At 39.8% G+C, this 23,315-nt stretch overlaps 1 protein-coding gene across 2 annotated transcripts in view; it reads left to right on the forward strand.

Moving 5' to 3' along the window:
- The window catches only part of MAP4 (microtubule associated protein 4), a 200,329-nt gene that overhangs the window by 33,186 nt on the left and 143,828 nt on the right, over positions 1-23,315 (forward strand). The window contains exon 1 of one of the 2 annotated variants that reach the window (XM_034998404.1): positions 17,589-17,742. The exons of the other annotated variant lie outside the window; for it this stretch is intronic. The gene's annotated coding sequence lies outside the window, so the exon portion shown is untranslated. Of the gene's footprint in view, positions 1-17,588; positions 17,743-23,315 lie in introns of those variants that run through there. 2 annotated transcript variants of the gene reach the window in all.

Consider the following 23,315-nt stretch of genomic DNA (forward strand, 5'->3'; position numbering starts at 1 on the left):
TAACAGACTGAACCACCCAGGCACCCCACTTTCTTTTAAAAATATTTTATTTAGGGTGCCTGGGTGGCTCGGTTGTTAAGTGGCTGCCTTCAGCTCAGGTCATGATCCCAGGGTCCTGGGGTTGAGCCCCGCATCGGGCTCCCTGCTCAGCAGGAAGCCTGCTTCTCCCTCTCCCATTCCCCCTGCTTGTGTTCCCTCTCTCACTGTGTCTCTCTTTGTCAGATAAATAAATAAAATCTTTAAAAAATATATTTTATTTATTTTTTTTAAAGTAGGCTCCACACCCAATGTGGGGCTCAAACTATGACCCCAAGATCGAGAGTTGCATGCTTTACCGACTTAGCCAGCTAAGCGCCCCTCACCTCTTTCAAAGCCTGTTGATGACTGGTCACTGCACATCTGTTATTCAGTTCATGCACAGACAGCCAAGTATGTGATTGTGTTGCCTCCTCATCTCTCAGTGATAAACCCACGTTAGCATTTCACAAAAATGGATAGTTGAAAGAGGGACTGGCCAAAAAAGATGAAAGTGCAAAAAAGAACTAAACAATAGTAACACTGGAAGTCCAAATTGATCATAAGTGTAGTTATAGAAAAAACAGCCCACTCTGGGAATGACACTGCTGCCATTCAAAGATTCTGGATAAGCAGCTGGAGGAAGTGAAGGTGAACTTATCAGTAAATGAGGAAGTGGTTTGATGAAAAAGATGAAGATGTCCCAGAGGAAGTGATGCTGGCCTTTCATCTTAAAAGAACTGAAGATACTTTGTGGCATTAAAAGCACAAAGGATAAAATGCTGGAAGTTGATCTAAACTTAGAAAGGAGTAGGACATTTGCCAAGGCATAGAAAAGATGCCCATTCCGTATCTTAGTTATATGATGAGAAGGCAGCTAGCACTGTTCAAACTACCCTTTAAAAAAAATTAATTCAATTTAATTAATATATACTGTATTATTAGTTTCAGGGGTAGAGTTTAGTGATTCATCAGTTGCATAATACTTTTTTTTTTTTTTAAAGATTTTATTTATTTATTTGACAGAGACAGAGACAGCGAGAGCAGGAACACAAGCAGGGGGAGTGGGAGAGGGAGAAGCAGGCTTCCCGCTGAGCCGGGAGCCCGATGTGGGGCTCGATTCCAGGACCCTGGGATCATGACCTGAGCCGAAGGCAGTCGCTCAACCAACTGAGCCACCCAGGCGCCCAGTTGCATAATACTTTGCCTGTTCTGGACATTTCATATAAATGGAATGATGGTGTATGTGGTGTTTTGTGGCTCACTTAACATACTGTTTTTAAGTAAACCTTGTAGCTTATATTAGTATTCCATTCCTTTTTATGGATACTTAATATTCTATTGTATGGATGTACCACATTTTGTTTATTCATTTATCTGTTGATGGACATTTGGGTCGTTTCCACTTTTTTTTTTTTTAAGATTTTATGTTATTATTATTTTTAAGATTTTATTTATTTGACAGAGAGAGAGCGCACAAGCAGAGGGAGCGGCAGACAGAGGGAGAGGGAGAAGCAGGCTCCCCGCTGAGCAAAAAGCCCGATGTGGGGCTCGACCCCAGGACCCAGGGATCATGACCTGAGCCAAACACAGATGCTTTTTTTAAAAAAAAAATTATTGTTATGTTAATCACCATACATTACATCATTAGTTTTTGATGTAGTGATTCATTGTTTGTGCATAACACCCAGTGCTCCATGCAGAACATGCTCTCTTTAATACCCATCACCAGGCTAACCCATCCTCCCACCCCCCCCTTTAGAACCCTCAGTTTGTTTTTCAGAGTCCATCGTCTCTCATAGTTCGTCTCCCCCTCCGATTTCGCCCCCTTCAATTCTTCCCCTCTTGCTATCTTCTTTTTTTTCTTAACGTATATTGCATTATTTGTTTCAGAGGTACAGATCTGTGATTCAACAGTCTTGCACAATTCACAGCGCTCACCATAGCACATACCCTCCCCAATGTCTATCACCCAGCCACCCCATCCCTCCCACCCCGCCCCCACTCCAGCAACCCTCAGTTTGTTTCCTGAGATTAAGAATTCCTCATATCGGGGCGCCTGGGTGGCTCAGTCGTTAAGTGTCTGCCTTCGGCTCAGGTCATGGTCCCAGGGTCCTGGGATCGAGCCCCGCATCGGGCTCCCCGCTCTGCGGGAAGCCTGCTTCTCCCTCTCCCACTCCCCCTGCTTGTGTTCCCTCTCTCGCTGTATCTCTCTCTGTCAAATAAATAAAATCTTAAAAAAAAGAAAAAAAGAATTCCTCATATCAGTGAGGTCATACGATACATGTCTTTTTCTGATTGACTTATTTTGCTCAGCATAACGCCCTCCAGTTCCATCCACGTCGTTGCAAATGGCAAATCTCATTCCTTTTGATGGCTGCATAATATTCCATTGTATATATATATACCACATTTTCTTTATCCATTCATCTGTTGATGGACATCTTGGCTCTTTCCACAGTTTGACTATCTGAACACAGATGCTTAATGGACTGAGCCAGCCAGGCGCCCCATTTAAGATTTTATTTTTGAGTAATCGCTGCACCCAATGTGGAGCTGGAACTTACAACCCTGAGTTCGAGTCGCATGCTCTACCAGCTGAGTCCGCCAGGTGCCTCATGGGGGTTTTCTACCTTTTTAGCTATTGTGAATAATTGTGCTGTGAACATTTGTGTTCAAGTTTTTGTGTGGACCTATGTTTTTCTTTCTCTTGGGTTTATACCTTGGAGTGGAATTACTGGGTCATATGGTAATTCTGTGTTTAACCTATTGTGGGAGATTGTTGTCCATATTGTTTTCCAAAATGGCCACACCATTTTACATTTCCATTAGCAGTATACGAGGGTTCTAATTTCTCCAAATCCTTGTAAACATCATCATTATTATCTGTCCTTTTGATTATAATCATTCTAGGATATGAAGTGGCATCTCATTATGGTTTTGAGTTTCATTTTCCTGATAACTAATGTGCTTATTGGCTATTTGTGTGGTACTCAGATCATTTGCCCATTTTATTTATTTATTTACATGAGAGAGAGCGAGCATGAGCTGGGGGGCAGGTAAGGAACAGAGGGAGAGGGAGAAGCAGACTTCCTGCTGAGCAGGGAGCCCAATGTGGGGCTTGATCCCAGGAAAGGCAGACTCTTAACCGACTGAGCCACCCAGGTGCCCCCTTTGCCCATTTTATTTATTTATTTATTTATTTATTTATTTATTTATTTATTTATTTATTTATTGCCCATCTTAAAATTAGATTATTTTGTCTTTTTATTATTGAATTGTAAGAGGTTTTTTACATATTCTGTTATAAGTCCTTTATCAGATGTATGACTTACAAATACAGTTGACCCTTGAACAGTACAGGGGTTGGGGTGCTGAGGAAGATTCACATCCTGTGCAGTGGAAGATTCACATTAAGAGAAAACACATTTACAGTACTGTATGTTATCAAATAATTCATGTAGAGTGGACCTGTGCAGTTCAGACTTCTGTTTTCAAGTGTCAACTATATTTTCTCCCATTCTGTATATTTTTTCATTTTCTTGATGGTGTCCTTTGAAGCAGAAGAACTTAAAAAAATTTTTTTTTAAGATTTTATTTATTTATTTGACAGAGAGAGCGAGCCAAGCTCAAACAAGCGTAGTGGCAGGTAGAGGGAAAGGAAGAAGCAGGCTCCCCGCTAAGCAGGGAGCCCGATGCAGGGCTGGATCCCAGGACTCCGGGATTGTGATCTGAGTCCAAGGCAGACGCTTAACTGAGCTACCCATGTGCCCCAGAAAAGTAAATTTTGATGAAGTTTAATTTATCTACTTTTGTTGCTTGCATTTTTGATGTCATATTTAAGAAACCGTTGTCAAATCCAAGGTCATGAAGATTTGTACCTATATTTTTCTCTAAGATAGTTTTAGCATTTAGCATTCTTTGAGTTAATTTTTGTATATGAAGTGAGTTAGGAGGTCCAACTTCACTTTTTTGCATGTGGCTATCCAGCTATCCCAGCCCAATTTGTTGAAAAGACTGTTCTTTCTCTATTGAGTTATATTGGCATTTGTTGGAAATTAATCGACTGTAAAAGTGAAGATTTACTTTTGAACTTCCTGTTCTGTTCTGTTGATCTTTATGTCAGTGCTTATACTAGTACAACATTGTCTTGATCACTGCAGCTTTGTAGATTTTTCTAGATGTGTGAGTCCTCCAAATGTATCCTTCTGATTTCAAGATTGTTTTGGCTACTCTGAGTCCTTTGAATTTCAATATGAATTTTAAAATTAACTTGTCAGTTTCTGCAAAGAAACCAGCTGGGATTTTGATAGGGATTGAGTTGAATCTATAGATGAGTTTGGGTAATATTTGCCATAAGTGTTCTTACCCATGAACTTGGGATGTTTTTCCATTTGTTTAGATCTTTAATTTCTTTCACCAGTGTTTTTTTCAGAGTATGAGCTTTATACTTCTCATGTTAAATTATTTGTAAGTTATTTCTGATGCTGTTTTAAGTGGAGTTTTCTTAATTTTGTGTTTGGATTGTTGATTGCAAGTGTTTGGTGCTCTTCTAATACTGACTTTGTTGAATTTAAAACTTTCAGGAATCAAAGGTCTTACTGGCTTGTAATTACAAGAAGTGGAGGCTTGTATAGTAGGGTGCTCTTACGAAAGCTTTATTTCATTGTTGGCTTTCAAACAGTTTGTGGTCAGACTTTGAGCTATTAGTTGATCGCCTTTGAGCTATAGGCCAATTGTACTTAGGAGTTCCAAACTGATGACTGCATATGCTAGTTGTATGGTAAATGTGACTGGTTTTCAAAAGCCCTTTCAGTTATAAAGCAAGTGACTTGGCAACAAAAATGCCTTTCATTCATATCATTCTTTTGTTTTCATGGTGTGAAGAGCTGTAGTTAAGAGGAGCAGTTTTAGGGGCGCCTGGGTGGCTCAGTCGTTAAGCGGCTGCCTTCTGCTCAGGTCACGGTCCCAGGGTCCTGGGATTGAGCCCTGCATCAGGCTCCCTGCTTGGCAGGAAGCCTGCTTCTCCCTCTCCCACTCCCCCTGCTTGTGTTCTCTCTCTCACAGTCTCTCTGTCAAATAAAGAAATAAAATCTTTAAAAAAAGAGGAACAGTTTTAGATTTTAGTGGTTTACCAAGTTGCATTAGAGGAAGTCTATAAAAGCATTGTTGAGCCAGACAGCTTTCAGATTAAAAACCTATCTATTAGCAAAGTAGGAGCCCCTTACAGATACCCTGGTTAACCTGTAGCTTAGTGTAGGTATGTTTCTGATAAGTTATAGTTTTATCATCTGCATCAGAACCATTGAGAGTATTTTGAAATGCAGATTCTGGGGCTTCTACCCAGACTTAACAAATCAGATTCTGGGAATAGGACTTATAATCTATTGTAAACCATCTTTCCAGCGATGACCCCATTAAAGTTTGGAAAACTGCTTTTCATTGGGTACCTCCACCTCATAAGAGATTTGGTTTTTTTGCCAGAATTGGAATTTTCAAATTGTGGGTCACAGGCGGCTCTTAAAAACAAAGCAAAATAAAACAAAACAAAAAACCCAGAAGATATCAGTCCATTTTATATAGTAAAGATTAGTACTGATTCATGAAAGTTGTTTCATTTGTATGTGTATGTGTGTGAGTAGGGGTCATTATATAAAGTGAATTTTTTACCTAGGGGTTGTGATCAAAGCAGAAAAATTAAAAACCTCAGAATGTGAAAAATGTACAACCTAGGAGCATGTGGGTAGCTCAGTTGGTTGAGCCTCTGACTCTTGGTTTCAGCTCAGGTCGTGATCTCAGGGTTGTGGGCTAGAAGCCCTGCATCAGGTTCCAAGCTCAGCATGGAGTCTGCTGGAGATTCTCCCTCTCCCTCTGTCTCTCCTGCTCGTGCTCGCTGTGTCTCTCAAATAAATAAATCTTTAAAAAAAAAAATGTACAAGCTATTTTACTTTACATTGTTTGGTATCTACCATGCTCCTGTAACTGGGAAAGGTTGCTGGTGAGTGTCCAGAGATCACTGAAAATTCTTGCTCTTGAGTTCACAGTTTATAAAAGGTAATAGGCATATAAATAGTAGTTTGTTAGTGGTGTGCTAGAAGCACATAACACATGGAGTGCTCTGGAAGACAGGAGGTTTTCATAGAGATAGAGCTAGTTGAGGTAGGTCTTGAAAAGGTGAAAAAATTGACGTTTTAGTTATTAAGCAAGAGGGCATTATTTTAGGATTGAAGATGATTCGATGTAAATGTGTGATTTGGTATACAGAGATACTTATCCACTCTTACCCATATGTTATCCACACTCATCCTGATGGAGCTCCTGAGTGCACCAGGAGTTGAAAAGGAGGTTCTATAACTCCTTTCCTCTTTCTGAAGGCATTCTTTCTTTCCTTTCCTCAGAACTTTGTTTATTGGAGTTTACTTGTTTCCTTTTTCAGATTTTTTTTAAAACAATGCTCTTAAAGTTATTTGGCCATTGCATTTTTGTTTCTTTTTTTTTTTAAGTAGGCTCCTTGTCCAATGTGGGGCCTGAACTCACAACCCTGAGATCAAGAGTTATTTGCTCTACCAACTGAGCCAGGCAGGTGCCCCTCCTTTTCAGATTTTATTTCATGTTGGTGGTTGTATTACTGTCTTCACTGAATGTATTTGGAACCACCAAGAGTCCAAGACAGGGTGGGGAGGTATACTTGAGAAGGGAATGGTGGGGAAGGCATTACGCCAATTCTACATCTACTTTTGTCTTCAGAATACTTTTCAGGCTACAGGCCAGTAATCTAATTTAGTCTTTATCTCTGTAGGCCATAGAACCATCTTTTTGTTTTATCTTACTGTAGAACAACATTCACCTTTAGATGTCAGATAGCTGGTGCACAAACTACAAGAGATCCTAGCAGTTTTTCTTTATCATCCCCTGCTGTAGATTCCTTTGTTGACATCAGCCATCTTTAGTCATTGGATTCTCAGTGCAGACTGACACATGCAAATTTAGGAAGCTTTCACTCTATAAACAGTGCTCTTGATCAATTTTGTATTTCCTGCGCGTTTTAGAGCAGAGACTGATTATTGACCACCTAAGCAGAAGGCACTGCTTGGGCAGGGGTCTCTAGGTGTGAACCCTGTGTTAAAGCATTTGGCCATAGCTCCATACATGACAGGATTCCTGCTTGAAGCCAAGCAGAGAGGAGGCACATCCATGTCCTTAGAGCACCACAATACAGTAAATGATAAATGACAACTTGTTTTAAGAATTTAAAAAATAGGGGGAATAGGAGTGCCTGGGTGTCTCAGTCAGCTAGGTGTCTAAATCTTGATTTTGGCTCAGGTCATGATCTTAGGGTCATGGGATCAGTCCTGGCACTGGGCTCCCTACCCTTCAGGGAGCCTGCTTCTCCTTCTCCCTCTGCCTGCCTCTCCCCCTGCTTGTGCTTGCACACACTCTCTCTCTGTCAAATAAATAAATAAAATCTTAAATAAAAAAATAAAAATTGCTGTGAGAGGCAGTTGGGGTCTACCACTTTATTTTTTATTTTTTAAAGGTTTTATTTATTGATTCATGAGAGACAGAGAGAGAGAGACAGAGGGAGAAGCAGGCTCCCAAGGAGCAGAGAGCCTGATGCGGGACTCGATCCTAGGACCCTGGGATCATGACCTGAGCGGAAGGCAGACGCTTAACCATCTGAGCCACCCAGACACCTGGGGTCTACCACTTCACTGAATAATCTCAGGCTTAACCTCTATCTAAGTTCCTTGGTGTCCTCATTTTAAAAATTTTATTTCATTTTTATTTAATTATAATTTTTCAATTAGGGGAGAGAGAGCATGCACGCAAGGGCGGGGATAAGGCAGAGGGAGAAGGAGAGAGAATCTTAAGGGCTTCATGCCCTATGCAGAGCCCAACACGAGGCTTGATCCCACAACCCTGAGATCATGACCTGAGCCCAAACCAAGAGTTGGATGCTTAACTGAGCCACCCAGGTGCCTCATTGGTGTCCTCATTTTAAATGGAGATAATAATGTACTTAGGTACTAGAAACGTTCAACGTAGTAATTGAATTAATATAAGTAAAGTGATTAGAATAGTATCTAGACTATAAGCGGAGAGGAACCCTTATTTTTTATATAAATTGGACCCAAGGTAGGTTCATTATTTGGAGCACAATATGAAGTTTCCTTTTTAATTGCCATAATAATGATTTTTTTCCTGGCATTAAACAGTTCTAAAAGTCTTTCTCTTTGGGGACGCCTGGGTGGCTCAGTCGGTTTAGCATCTGCCTTCAGCTCAGGTCATGATCCCAGGGTCCTGGGATCGAGCCCCGCATCGGGCTTCCTGCTCGGCGGGAAGCCTGCTTCTCCCTCTCCCACTCCCCCTGCTTGTATTCCCTCTCTCACTGTCTCTCTCTCTCTGTCAAATAAATAAATAAAATCTTAAAAAAAAAAAGTCTTTCTCTTTGTTCACTTGTGGCCAGACACCAAAGACAGGGGAAAATTCTGTAGAGTAAGTGATTTTTCTTTTTTAATGGTCAGTATGTGAGCTGTTTTTTCCCTGTGATTTCTTTTCCTTTTCCTTGCTCAAACAAAAATAGATCTGGTTTCCTGGGTTATCACAGCTTGTAACAAAAAGCTTTTTGATAAAGTTGGCTGTTGGGTCAGTAGGATGAGATCATTCCTTCCTAAGTAGTTTGCAATGTCTGAAGCATTTGTTGGAACAAAAGCTGGCTGGGTAGGCTTAAGCACACAATAAGCCTGACTTTGTGGTTTTGTTCAGGGCAGGAGTGTGGGTTTTCTGATAGAATACTACTGATACATAGAAGGTGAAAGGTATTTGGCACAATACCTACTCACTCTGGCTTGCCACGTGTAGAAAGAGATTAGAATGATAAAGAGGCTCAGGATACACTTAAATTTGGAATGTCAATTTAGGCCTTTCTTGAGATGTGATGAATTAATTGACAATACAGTGGTCTCTTCTGTGTTTGGTTTAGTGCATCTCTAATCAAAAATTAATTAAAGACATTTTGAAACTAGAGAGAGGTGGATGCCCCCAGATGGCACACTTTAAAATGGTTAATTGTAGGAGTGGCTGGGTGGCTCAGTCGTTAAGCGTCTACCTTCGGCTCAGGTCATGATCCCAGAGTCCTGGGATCGAGCCCCCTGTCGGGCTCCCTGCTCATCCCGTAGCCTGCTTCTCCCTCTCCCACTAGGGGGAGCTTGTGTTCCCTCTCTCGCTGTGTCTCTCTGTCAAATAAATAAAATCTTAAAAAATAAATAAAAAAATTAAATGGTTAATTGTATGTTCTGTACATTTTACCTTGATAACAAAAGAAAATGAGGGGTACCTGGGTGGTTCACTTGAGTAGTTGAGCCTTTGACTCAGGTCATGATCCTGGCTTTGGCTTGGACCGAGCCCTGTGTCTGTGTTGGGCTCCCTCCTCAGCGGGGAGTTTGCTTCTCCCTCTCCCTCTGCCCACCCCCAGCTTGTGCTCGCTCTGTCTTGCTCTTTCTCAAATAAATAAATAAAATCTTAAAAAAGAAAAAATATTAAGGACAACTGGGAGGAAAGCTAATAGAGTTGACCCTTGAACAACACAGGTCTGAACTGTGCTGGTCCACTTAACCGCAATTATTACTGGATAAATACAGGACAGGACTGTGAATGTGTTTTCTCTTCCTGATGATTTTTCTTAATGTTTTCTTTTCTCTAGCTTACATTATTGTAAGAATATAATATATAATATATATAACATACAAAATATGTGTTAACCGACTTTATGTTAACAGTAAGGTTTCTGGGCAACAGTAGCTAATTAGTAGATAATTTTGGCAGAGTCAAGAGTTATATATGGATTTTTGACTGTGTTGGGGTTGGTTCCGCTCAACCCCCGAGTTGTTCAAGGGTCAACTGTAGTAATAAATCTTAAAAGATCATGTAAAATGGCATTATACATTGCCAATCCTATATATTACAATATATAGGATTTTAAACCACTGAAATTACTGTTTTAAGAAATATGAATATGGATTTTTAAAAAAGATTTTATTTATTGAGAGAGAGCAGAGCTAGAGCAAGAGCACAAGTGGAGGGAAGGGGCAGAGGGAGAGGGAGAGGGAGAAGTAGGCTTTCCATTGAGCAGGGTCCTGGGATCATGACCCAAGCCAAAGGCAGATGCTTAACTCACTGAGCCACCCAGGCGCGCATGAATATGCATTCTTGCTCTTTCCTTAAAGCAGACATGTCAGAATGGGGCTTTTCATGTCATTGACAAACTCTTGAAAGAAGAATTAGTGGTTATTGTTTCTTAGGAAAGTAAGACCTTTTAGATGTATCAGTTGAGTTCTGCTTGTGCTCATAGTGTGGGTTTGTTTTGTTTTGTTTTGTTTTTTAATTTTCTTTCTGTCTCCCATCTTTCCTATCTAGTGACTTTGTGATTTAGGTAAACCCAGCCACTAAAACATAGCCAAAATCCTACCACCATGAGGAACTGTTTAGAATTGATGATGACTTAAATAGCTCTAGTTCAGGAGTCTCTTACTTAAAACTCCTACAGCATCCTGGCAGTGAAGGTGGAGTGAATCCTGGAATAAGTGAATTCCAAGTGAATCTTCAAATAAGATTATGCTGAATACACTGAGTGGATGTCTACAGAAGGCGTTTTATTTCTCAGCTCCAGTATATTATTGCTGAGTGGGAATGCGTGTTGGTTGTCTGATTGTATGATTTTTTTTTTGAAAGAAGCTGTAAGTCTGTACTTCATGCAAAAATTTCTGATTTTTGAGCTGTTGGCACAACTTTTCCAAAGCAATCTGTAGGCGAACGCATGAAGGGCCTTGTTAGACCTCGGATTGCTACTTTATGAACTCTGAAGGAGTGCCTCTCTTGCAGGTTCAGCGAGTACTCACCCTACAGAGGGAACTTTGGGCTGGTTGGGAGTTGGAAGACTTTGATTCTGACTTTAGCTTTGCCACTAATTAGCCAGATGCCTTTGGGCGGGGGAAACCTCTTTGGATCTCACTTTATTTATTTATTTTTAAGATTTTATTTATTGATTTGACAGAGAGAGACACAGCGAGAGAGGGAACATAAGAAGGGGGAGTGGGAGAGGGAGAAGCAGGCTCCCTGCTGAGCAGAGAGCCCAATGTGGGGCTCGATCCCAGGACCCTGGGATCATGACCTGAGCCAAAGGCAGACGCTTAACGACTGAGCCACCCAGGCGCCCCTGGATCTCACTTTACTAGTTGTAAAGTCTGAGAGTAAACTGGATAGTTCAGGGTTCCCTCTTTTACTCCTTATTGTTTTATATATTATGCATGTATTCACTTGAACTGTGAAACAATGACCATTTATAATTCGAGGATATCAGGAAATTTTATTAGTCTAAGTACTTTAGGAGATGTTCCGCTTTCTCCAAAGGTAGCCTCCCGTAGGCAACAGAGGAGTCTTCCCTGCTTAACTTGAATTCTTGGCATACTTGCTGCCTCCAGTCAGTATCTGGTGGATATGCACATAATAATTGATGGTGCATTTTTGTATTTCAGTTTCTTCAAGTAAATGGTAAATTGTAATGCAGTGAAAGCTATATTGATTAGTGGGGTTTGGGGGGGTAGTTGTGATGAGAGGAAACAGTAAAGCTGACAGTGGACAGTATTTTCATAGTTATGGAGGACATAACACTTTTATAGCTTGATTCGTTTCCTTGTTTTTAGTTTAAGCTAATTAATCGGTGGCACTTGTATATGGGAATAATGATGTATGTGGTGTTCATTGCTTAAAATCTGCATACGATCGAAGGATGACTTACACCACTTACTCTAATAGCAAAACTGAAGTCTGAAAAACTTACATTTTGGCATTTAGCCTACAGAGATAAGAGGGTTATCTCCTCCTTTGACTTCAGACTGCATTTTATCCAGAAGGTGGTTTTATTTGGAAGAGTTAAGATTCTTCTAGAAAAATACTAAAGACAAGGGAAATAAATTTTTACATACTTAGTTTTTTTTTTTTTTAAAGATTTTATTTATTTATTTGAGAGAGAGAGCGAGTACATGAGAGGGGGGAGGATCAGAGGGAGAAGCAGACTCCCCGCCGAGCAGGGAGCCCGATGCGGGACTCGATCCAGGGACTCCAGGATCATGACCTGAGCCGAAGGCAGTCGCTTAACCAACTGAGCCACCCAGGCGCCCCAGTTTTTTTTTTTAAAGATTTTATTTATTTATTTGAGAGAGAGAGAATGAGAGACAGAGAGCATGAGAGGGAGGAGGGTCAGAGGGAGAAGCAGACTCCCTGCCGAGCAGGGAGCCCGATGCGGGACCCGACCCCAGAACTCCAGGATCATGACCCGAGCCGAAGGCAGTTGCTTAACCAGCTGAGCCACCCAGGCGCCCCATTACATACTTAGTTTTAAGGTTTTGGGTTTTTTTTTAATTTTATTTATTTGTGTGTGAGAGAGCACAAGCAGGGGGAGCGGCAGGCAGAAGGAGAAGCGGGCTCCCCGCTGAGCAAGGAGGCAGAGGCAGGATTCGACCCCAGGACCCTGGGATCATGAACTGAGCCAAAGGCAGATGTTTAAATGACTGAGCCACCCAGGCGTCCCTTAAGTTGTTGTTTTGTTTTGTTTTTGTTTTTTTAAAGATTTTATTTATTATTTGATAGACACAGCCAGAGAGGGAACACAAGTAGGGGGAGTGGGAGAGGGAGAAGCAGGCTTCCCGCGGAGCAGGGAGCCCAGTGTGGGGCTCAATCCCAGGACCCTGGAATCATGACCTGAGCCGAAGGCAGACACTTAATGACTGCGCCACCCAGGCACCCCGTTTTTGTTTTTGTTCTTTTTAATTCCAGTTAGTTAACATACAATGTTAAATTAGTTTCAGGTATACAGTATAGTAATCCAGCACTTTCGTACATCACCCTAATTTTTCATATACTCTTAAGAATGCAAGTTAATGGTATTCATTAGATATACTTAGATGAACTGCAGCAATTTTGTAAAAGTATGTTGATTTGGTTCTTGGCATTGTCTTTGGAATAGTGTGGGATTTTTTGGAATACATGATGTAAGGGATTTAGTAAGAAACAGACCTCTATCTTGAGGGCTGGTCTAAATTCCTGTTTTGTATGAATGGTGAAAGTTTTTAGAGAAAACTTTGTGTTTGATTGGGATGTATTATGAGCGTTCACGATTAGGCTTTCATGGGAATGGCTAACTATAAGTAATGTAATGCTCTGTGAGCCGACAGGCAAACTTAATCCTAAATCTTTAAGCAGAAGTCGAAACTGATAGAATGATAAGTAGGATTTATGTTTACACAGTAACTGCAGCAATTTTGGCCAAAACATCTGATTTAATATTCTGATCCAATATATTAATTAACTGAATTTGTGTAGTTTCTTTGTAAATAGCACAGAGCTGCAAGTACTCAGGAGAAGAGAATGCGTAAAAGGTTTTTCTCTCTAACTACGACAGTTCAGGAATCCCTAAATCAGCGTACTAGTTTTTCTTCTAAAAAAGTGTGTATACAGGGGTACCTGAGTGGCTCAGTTGGTTAAGTGTCTGCCTTCAGCTCGGGTCATGATCCCAGGGTCCTGGGATGGAGCCCCACATCGGGCTCCCAGGGAGCCTGCTTGCTTCTCCCACTCCCACTCCCCCTGCTTGTGTTCCTCTCTTGCTGTGTCTCTCTCTGTCAAATAAATAGATAAAATCTTAAAAAAAAAAAAGTGTGTATACCTAAAAAAAATGAGTACTTTTTTTTAATGGCAGCCACATGGCACTTAGTATTAGATCAAGCTATACGAAAATATGGTTTTTATTGGTAAAAAAGTCAAATGCCAACAATTTTATTTGGTTCCGTCTAATAAATATTCAGTACATTTTGTTGGCCTGACCAGAGTCAAATCGTAATCAAAATGAAAGGCTTCAAAGGACTTACTGGATAATTCTTTTTATAAATAAAGTGAAGTAACTTGTCAGAGACCTTGTATTTAGTTTATGTATTTAGTATTGAGTTTTGTTTTTTTGTTTTTCTTTAAAGATTTTATTTATGTGACAGAGAGAGCACAAGCAGAGGTAGAGGGAGAGGGAGAAGCAGGCTCCCCGCTGAGCAGGGAGCCCGATGCGGGGCTCGATCCCAGGACCCTGGGATCATGACCTGAGCTGAAGGCAGATGCTTTACCAACTGAGCGACCCAGGCGCCCCATTGACTTGAATTGTTAAAAGCTTGGAGGTTTTTTTTTTTTTTCCTTCTCCTGTATTAATAAAGGCATAATCAGAAGCTATATATTTGGCCACAGGCCTAATGCCCAGTGCTCTAAATAGAAATGATAACAAATATCATTTTCACATGATATACTTAGATGGATAGTATAATACTTTTCAAATACTCCTTACAAAATGAGGGTAGTAGAATAGCAAATTATATCAAATTTTATGTAATTTATTGCCTTTTGTGGTATATAAAGTTTTTAATAACTTCGGCCAAATTTTGCTGATGCAAGTCAGAATGTGAGAGATAATGTCAATCATAGTATTTGGGATGGTTGCCTCTGAGATTTTCATAAGCATTTTTGTAGAAATTTAAAGTCCCTCGTCTTCATATGAGAAATTGTCTATCTTGCTGCCTTTTTGTGGTCTTGTAACACATATTTGGATAATAATATTAATTCAGAATTTAGCATGGAAATCTTTTACTGGGTAAAAGTTCCTGATGGAAAGTCAGGAGACATGGTATTCTACCAACTAGTATAATTTTTAGAAAGTTACTTTGTTCATCAGTTTCCTTATTTGTAAAATGAGGAGGTTAGATACGTAAGATCCCTGTATTAACGGTAATTAATGCTCTCTGCTTTAACCTATCTAGCATTTCAGTGGCTTAATACAATAAAGGTTTATTTCTTGCTTCATGTGATGATTGAAGAATTCCATCTCCTTCCATCTGGTGTCTTGGAATCTTCCAGTGGATCCTTTGTATTCATTTGGTTGACAACAAAGAGCCCCAGCAAGGAGGATTTCATTAATGTTTTTGTGGTAGAGCATATTACTTAAGCTGTCATTTCATTGACTAGAACCCAGTCATATGGTCTCAACTTGTAACTGTAAGGGTGGTAGGAAATGTTGTCTTGGTGAGTACCCAAGAAGAAGGAACAGTACCCAGGAAGAAGAAACAGGACTGAGGAGCACTGAGCACATCTCTGCCACACTCTTATTTAACTTATACGATCTTTAATTCTGTATTTCCTATTGCATGTCACTTTTTCTTTTTTTAAGGGGGGGGGGTGGGGGGGTGGCAGAGAGAGAGAGAGAGAGAATCTTTAAGCAGGCACCATGGCCAGCACAGAGTCTGATTCGAGGCTCAATCTCAAAACCCTGAGATCATGACCTGAGCCGAAATCAAGAGTGGGATGCTTAACCGACTGAGCCACCAGGCAGGGCCCCTGCAGGTCACTTTTTGTACCTTTGATTACTCAGAATTTACTTCCAGATTTCTTGGAAGAAGTATAGTTTGGAAGTCTTTGCAATTTTAGTTTGTAAACTCTTTGGTGCTTGTTATATTTAGAAAAGCTCCCCCCCAAGATGGTTATATCATGTTATTTTCTTTTTTAATTTCCTTTGTGGTTTAAACTTCTCTTATATCTCATTATGCCTTGCTTATTTTTTGAAGGATTAAAAATGCATCTATGGCAAAAATCTCCCAGTGTACAAGAAATACAGTAGAATATTGAATACAGCCAACATCAGAGCGACCAAGTCATTGTCCACCCATGTTCAGTCTATCAGCCCACTAGCAGAAGGGAGAACAGACAAACCTTACACTGTCTTTTAAAGGTCAGCACATGCAGACTTGCAGACCAATAGAGAAGCACATTCCAGCGAGGAGGCAAAGTTCTTTTTGACTTCTGCCCACTTAAGGTTCAGTTTGGAGAGTCAGCACAAGCCTTTCAGTTGGTTTCAGCTGCTGCTTTAGCGTTATCCCTGTCCATTCTCCCTCCGTTTTTCTTTCTGTGATACATTACATAGACCTTTTGTACCTAAGAATTAAACGTATCATTCTTCATGGACCCATCCTGTGTTAGTAAATCTGATGAGAATGTTCTAAACCTAAGTATTCATTCTTTTCTTAAAATAATTAGCTCAAAACAATGCCACAGCTCCATTTGCATTATATTTGAATCAATACTTTCTTGTATAGTCCCCCTGCAGTAATAGCCCCGCCTGTTTTTTTTTTTTTTTTTAAAGATTTTTATTTTTAAGTAATCTCTATACGCAATGTGGGACTTGAACCCACAATGCTGAGATCGAGAACCGCATGCTGCTCTGCGTGAGCCAGCCAGGTGCCCATCCCTGCCTTTTTTTTTTTTTTTAATTATTTATTTATTTGAGAGAGAGAGAGAGAGAAACAGCATGAGAGGGGATACGGTCAGAGGGAGAAGCAGACTCCCCGCTGAGCAGGGAGCCCGATGTGGGACTCGGTCCCAGGACTCCGGGATCATGACCTGAGCCGAAGGCAGTCGCTTAACCAACTGAGCCACCCAGGCGCCCCATCCCTGCCTTTTTTAATTGACTTTTTTCCCCCTTGATGGCAGAAAAATATGCCATCTGTACCACATATTTAAGGTCGTTCAGCTTTTTAAAATTATACTGTTTGTGGAAAGGTTAATTTTGTACAGAGTTGTCTCTAGATCTAGTGCATCACCATCATCCTAGAATTTTCATTTCTCTTACAGGTTAATTGTACTGTTGGATACTGTGGCTTTCCTGTGATGCTGTGTTCATTTGTCATTTTCCTGGTGTCTGCACTGAAAGTTAATTTTCAGAAAGAGTATTTGAAAGATAAACTTTTTAGATTTATTGCATGTTTGAATTTTTCATTTTTGTCTTCACTTAATAGGTTGGGTATAAAACTAGGTTCAAAATAATTTCTCTCAGTTTTAGAGGCATCATTCCATTGCTTTCTAGTGTCACTATTAGAAATCAGAGGCCAATCTATTTCTTATAACTTGATAGGTACTGTTTGGGGAATTTTCTTTGTTTTTCTCTTCCCCCCCCCCATCCTTGTCTCCCTGCTCCTTCCATCATCCCTGTCTCCCCTATCCTCCCCCATTTTTTTTGCTCTGATACTTTGTATCTTTCTCTATGTAAAACAGTATATATGTAAAATTTAAAGAATAAAAAGAATAAAATAAAATAAAGAATAAAAAGATAAACATCCATGAATCTACTAGCCAGCTTACAAAATTGGACTTTCCTAAGCCCCTTATTTGTCCCTTCCCTATTGAGTTTTTCTTCCCCTCAGAGAGTATCACTGTCCTGACATTTGTGCCTTTCCTTGTGTTTATTTTTTAAGATTTATTTATCTATTTTCGAGGGAGAGAGAGTATGAGTGGGAGGGCAGAGGGAGAGGGAGAGAGCATCTTAAGCAGACTCCACGCTGAGCATGGAGGCCTGATCTCACAACCCTGAGATCATGACCTGAGCTGAAACCAAGAGTGATGCTTAACTGATTGCGCCATGCAGACTCCCCTTGTGTTTATTTTAATAGTTTGAGTATAAATGTATAATTTTTTAAACACCGTGTTATTGAAATTCATCCATGTCTGTGTGTATATCTGTAGTTAATTCATTTTCAATGCTGTTATTTATTTCATTAATATAAAATTTAATCCATTCTCTGTTGATGTATCTTTGGGTTGTTTCTAGATTCTTCTTACGAATAATGCTGCTTTGACATTCTTATAAAGGTATGTAAAAGTTTATTAGAGATAACTAGAAATGGAAGGCCTGGGTCTGAGGATATGTACAAATTCTACCTTATAAACAATAACATACTATTGAGTATATCAATTTATATCAGTGTATGAGAAGTCCAGTTGCTGCTCATCCTTTCTAACACTTGATATTGTCTGTCTTTTTCATTTTAGCAGTTCTGTTATTTGAATACCTATTTATTGGATCTCAGTGTAGTTTTAATTTGCCTTTCCCTGTGATTAGTAAAAGTAAGCACTTTTTCATATGTTTATTGGTTATTTGGATAGTCTCTTGTAAGAGGTGGCTTTTTTTTTTTTTTTTTAAGATTTTATCTATTTGAGAGAGAGAGTGCAAGCAGAGGGAAGGACAAAGGGAGAGGGAGAGAGAATCTCAAGCAGACTCCTCACTGAGCCCAGGGTCTGACACGGGGCTCGATCTCATGACCCCTAGATATGACTTGAGCTGAAATCAAGAGTTGGATGCTCAACCGACTGGGCCACCCAGGCGCCCCGGCCTTATCTTTTTTTTTTATTTGTAGGATTTCTTTATATATCCCATATGTGAGTTGTTTTTATGTATTGCAAGTATCTTCTTCAATCTGTGGTTTGCCTTTCACTCTCTTAATGGAATATTTGGATGGACACAAATTCTTACCTTTAATGTAGTCTAATTTATCATTTTTATGGTTATGGTTAGTGATCTGTGTGACCTGTTTAAGAAATTGTGGCTTACTCCCACGATCATGAAGATACTCTCCCTGTTATCTTCTAGAAGCTTCATTGTTTTATCATTTAGGCCTGTTATCTACCTGGAATTGATTTTGGTGCATTGTGTGGGATAGAACTCAGGATATATCTTCCCCTATAATTGGATATCCAGTTGACCCAGCACCATTTATTGAAAAAAGGGTTCTTTACCTACTGCTCTGCAAGTGTCACATTTGTGATAAATTAAGTTACCATATGTAGTGGTTTTATTTTGAAACTGTTCACTTGTATTGGCCTCTTTCTTGGTGGTTGTCCCACTACCTTAATGTCTTCAATTCAGTGTTTTTTTGTTTGTTTTTTTTTTTAAAGATTTTATTTATTTATTTGAGAGAGAGAGAAACAGCATGAGAGGGGAGAGGGTCAGAGGGAGAAGCAGGCTCCCCGCTGAGCCGGGAGCCGGATGTGGGACTCGATCCCAGGACTCCGGGACCATGACCTGAGCAGAAGGCAGTCACTTAACCAACTGAGCCACCCAGGCGCCCCAATGTTTATTTATATTAGTTGAAACATATGAAATCGTCATATTTGTAGGTCATCACTTTTTAACAATTTCATATGGTTTAATCCAGCAGTGAGTTTTGATATCTAGTAGCTTAAGGTCTTCCAAGTTCTTTTTTTTTTTTTTTTTAATATTTGATTTATTTATTTGAGAGAGAAGTGAGCAAGCGAGAGAGAGCACAACAGGGTGAAGGGCAGAGGGAGAAGCAGACTCCCCATTGAGCAGGGAGCCTGATGTGAGACTCGATCCCAGGACTCTGGGATCATGACCTGAGCCACCCAGGCGCCCCAGGTCTTCTAAGTTCTCTAAGACTGTCTTAGCTGTTTGCATTTTTGTACAAAATTTAGAATCAGCTTTTCAGTTTGAATTAAAAGAAAACCTACTGGGATTTTGCTTGTAAAGGTTCAATCTGCAAATCAGTTTGGGTATAATTGACATCTTTAAAATTTGAGTCTTCTAGTCCATAGTACATGATCATGATATATCCTGTCTTTATTTAAATGTTTAATTTCTCTCAATTTTTTGTTTTCTGTGTAGTAGTCCAGGATATGTATTTTTTATTTTTATTTTTTAGAAGATTTTATTAACTTGAGAGAGAAAGAGAGAGATCAGGAGCAGGCGAGAAGAGTAGAGGGAGAAGCAGACTCCTCGCTAAGCAGGGAGCCCAATGTGGGACTCGATCCCAGAGTCCTGGGATCATGACCTGAGCTGAAGGTAGACTCTTAACCCACTGAGCCACCCAGGTGCCCTCAAGATGTCTTTCATTAAAGTTATTCTTAGAAATTTTGCAGAAAAATGCCACTGTAAGTGATATTTAAAAAAGTATCTTCCAATTGTTTTTGCTAGTATGTGGAAATACAGCTGTGTTTTAATAATTTGCCTGGAGTTCAACAACCTTGCTAAATTCATTTACCAATTTTATTTATTTATTTAAAGATTTTTATTTATTTATTTGACAGAGAGAGACACAGCGAGAGAGGGAACACAAGCAGGGGTCATGGGAGAGGGAGAAGCAGGCTTCCCGTGGAGCAGGGAGCCCGAAGAAGGGCTCGATCCCAGGATGCTAGGATCATGACCTGAGCCGAAGGCAGACGCTTAACGACTGAGCCACCCAGGCGCCCTTCATTTATTAATTTTAATAGTTTATTTATTTCCTCTGTGTATAGTTGTTTCCTGCAAACAATGACTGTTGTTATTATTTCTTTATAATCCTTATGCTCTTAGTTTTTTTCCTTGGCTCATTGTACAGTACTGGCTAGTAGCCGCAATAGCAGGCATTCTTATTTCTGTCCTATCTCAAGAGAATTATGCTTGTGGCAGGTTTGGTTTTGTTTTATAGATAACCTTTGTCAGATAAAGGATCCTCCCATCCTGATTTGTTAGGAGTTGTTGTTTTTTTTTCCCCAGAGGCTTTTTTGATTCTATTGAGAGATGAGCTTTTAGTTTCCCTACTTAATCTGTTTTGATGTAGTGAATACATTGATAGATTCTTCTAAGGTTTTATTAGCCAGCTTGGTTCAAGATGTATCTTTTCTACATTACTTGATTTGATTTGCTAATGTTTATTTTAGGATTTTTTTTCACTTAAGTTAGGAGTCAGCAAATTATGGCTCAAGGTCAAATTCAGCCTACCGTCTATTTTTGTATAATTTATGAGCTAAGGGGCGCCTGGGTGGCTCAGTCGGTTAAGCGTGTGTCTTCAGCTCAGGTTGTGATCTCTCAGGGTGCTTGGGTTCCCCATCAGCGGGAGTCTGCCTGTCCCTGTCCCCTTGCTCCTCCCCCTGCTTGTGCTCTCTCTCTCTCTCTTTCAAATGGAGAAATAAAATCTTTAAAAAAAATTTATGAACGGTTTCCCACATTTTAAAATAATTGACAGAAAATCAAAAGGAGAAAAACATTTCAAGACAGGTGATGTACACTATTCAAATATCTGTGTCTATAAATTTTTATTGTAACCCAGACACACTCATTCATTTGTGTATTGTCTATGGAAGCTTTCATAGTATAATGGCAGTGTTGAGTCCAGGCAGTTTTTGCTTTGCACAGTAGTTCAGGACTGTAAAAATGGCCATGCAGGGTGAAACTGTGCAAAGCAAAGTTAGTAATCAATGGGAAAAATTATGATTGTTCTGTGATCTTTAAAAACTTTAAAAGCTCTCTTGTCTGTTATAAAATTTAGGGAAATGAAAAAATGGGAAAATTAATATTTACTACACTGTAATTCAAAACATTAAAAACATTGATTCATTTGGAAAACTGTGATTTATTTATTGGAAAAAATTTATTTGGAAAAACCTACTACCAAGAATAATTTGAACAGTATCAGGCTTCTTCTTATCATATAACTTATGATGTGGAGTGGGCATCTTTTCTGTGTCTGTTCTACTCCTTTCTCAGTTTAACTTCCAGAACATTTTATCCTTTGTGTTTTCATTGGCTCAAAGTATCTTCAGAGTTCTTCTAATGTGCGATTTCTTGCCAGCATCACGTCTTCTAAGGCATTTTCATTTTTTTCACCAAACCATTGTCCTCATTTATGGAGATAAGCTTACCTTCACTGAGTTCCTCCGGCAGCATATCCAGAGAGTCTTCTGAATGGTGGTAGTATCAGCATTCCCACAGTGAGCTATTTTTTTCTGTGATACATTGACCTTTGATTTGAATTTCACTTCCTTGTTACTACTTTTTGATTCTTTGCTGCACATTAATTTTTGTTGGCCAGTTCCCTCTTTCAGTTATTCATTTTTTTTTTAAAGATTTTATTTATTTATTTGAGAGAGAGAGAATGAGAGAGAGAGAGCATGAGAGGGGGGAGGGTCAGAGGGAGAAGCAGACTCCCTGCCGAGCAGGGAGCCCGATGCGGGACTCGATCCCGGGACTCCAGGATCATGACCTGAGCCGAAGGCAGTTGCTTACCCTCAGTTAATTCATTTTTATAAAATGCCACATGGGTTTATCATTGGGAGACGAGGAGGCAACACCACTGTTTATGCATGAACTGAATAACAGGTGCTCAGTGACCAGTCACCAACAGGCTTTGAAGAAGTGATGTGAAGAGAGCCTGGGTTAAGCCTCCGACTCTTGATTTTGGCTAAGGTCATGATCTCAGGGTTGTGAGATTGAGCCCTCATAGGGGGCTCCTCGCTCAGTGGGGAGTCTGCTTGGAGTTCTCTCTCTCCCTCCCCCCTCCCTCCCCTCTGAAATAAATAAATAAAATCTTAAAAGAAAAAAAAGTGATGTAATAGGTCACTGATCTCCATGCACACCTGTTATTTACATAGTGATTTGTAGACTGAAGAGCTAACAGCAAATTTTGTACTTTATGTGATTACTCACAATTAATATACCATGGTGACTGAAACTTGAACCATGTTGTTGGGGGACTGGTGTTACTTAACTAAACCATGGTAACTGAAATTTGTGCGTATTAGAACCATGCAAAGCAAGGACTGCTTGTATTTGTGACAAAGTATATGGACCACAGAGTTTAAACAGTTTACTCTCTGGCTCTGTACAGAAAATGTTTGCTGACTCCTTATCTAAGTTTGTAAGTTTATTTTGGCTTGTAATTTTCCATTATTGGGTTCTTCTTGTCTGGGCTTGGTAGCAGGTATATATTATCAATAATCATATAATCAATAGCAAATATATAAAACATATAAATGTTCTACACCCTATTTTATATATTAACAGATCCAGAAAGTAGGTAACACTATTATTCCCAACTAACATTTGAGGAAACTGAAGCAAAAAGGTGAAGAAACTTGCTCAGGGTCACATAGATACTATGTGGTAGAACCCAACTTTGAAACTTAGGCAGTCTGGCTGGAATGTGGGCCTCCAATCAGTACATTATACCTCGGTTAATCTCATAAAATGATTTGGTGAGAATTCTTCTATTTTCTAGAGTTTGTGTTAGATTGGAGTTATCTGCACCTTGAATATTTGATAGAACTATAAAATCCTTGGCGTGTGTGTGTGTGTGTAAGACTTAAAAATACTGTTTCAATTCTTTAATTGATTCGGGACTATTTAGGTTTTATGTATAATATTTTTGGATCAGTTATTGTAATATATGCTCTTTTAGAAACTGGTCTTTTTTTAGTTTATTTTTTGGGGGGCGCCTGGGTGGCTCAGTCGTTAAGCGTCTGCCTTCGGCTCAGGTCGTGATCCCCGGGTCCTGGGATCAAGCCCCGCATCGGGCTCCCCGCTCTGCGGGAAGCCTGCTTCTCCTTCTGCCACTCCCCCTGCTTGTGTTCCCTCTCTCGCTGTGTCTCTCTCTGTCATATAAATAAATAAA

This window comes from Mirounga leonina, unplaced genomic scaffold (assembly GCF_011800145.1).
Source record: "Mirounga leonina isolate KUSES-001 unplaced genomic scaffold, KU_Mleo_1.0 Mir_94, whole genome shotgun sequence".
In the NCBI taxonomy this organism is placed as follows: Eukaryota; Metazoa; Chordata; class Mammalia; order Carnivora; family Phocidae; genus Mirounga; species Mirounga leonina.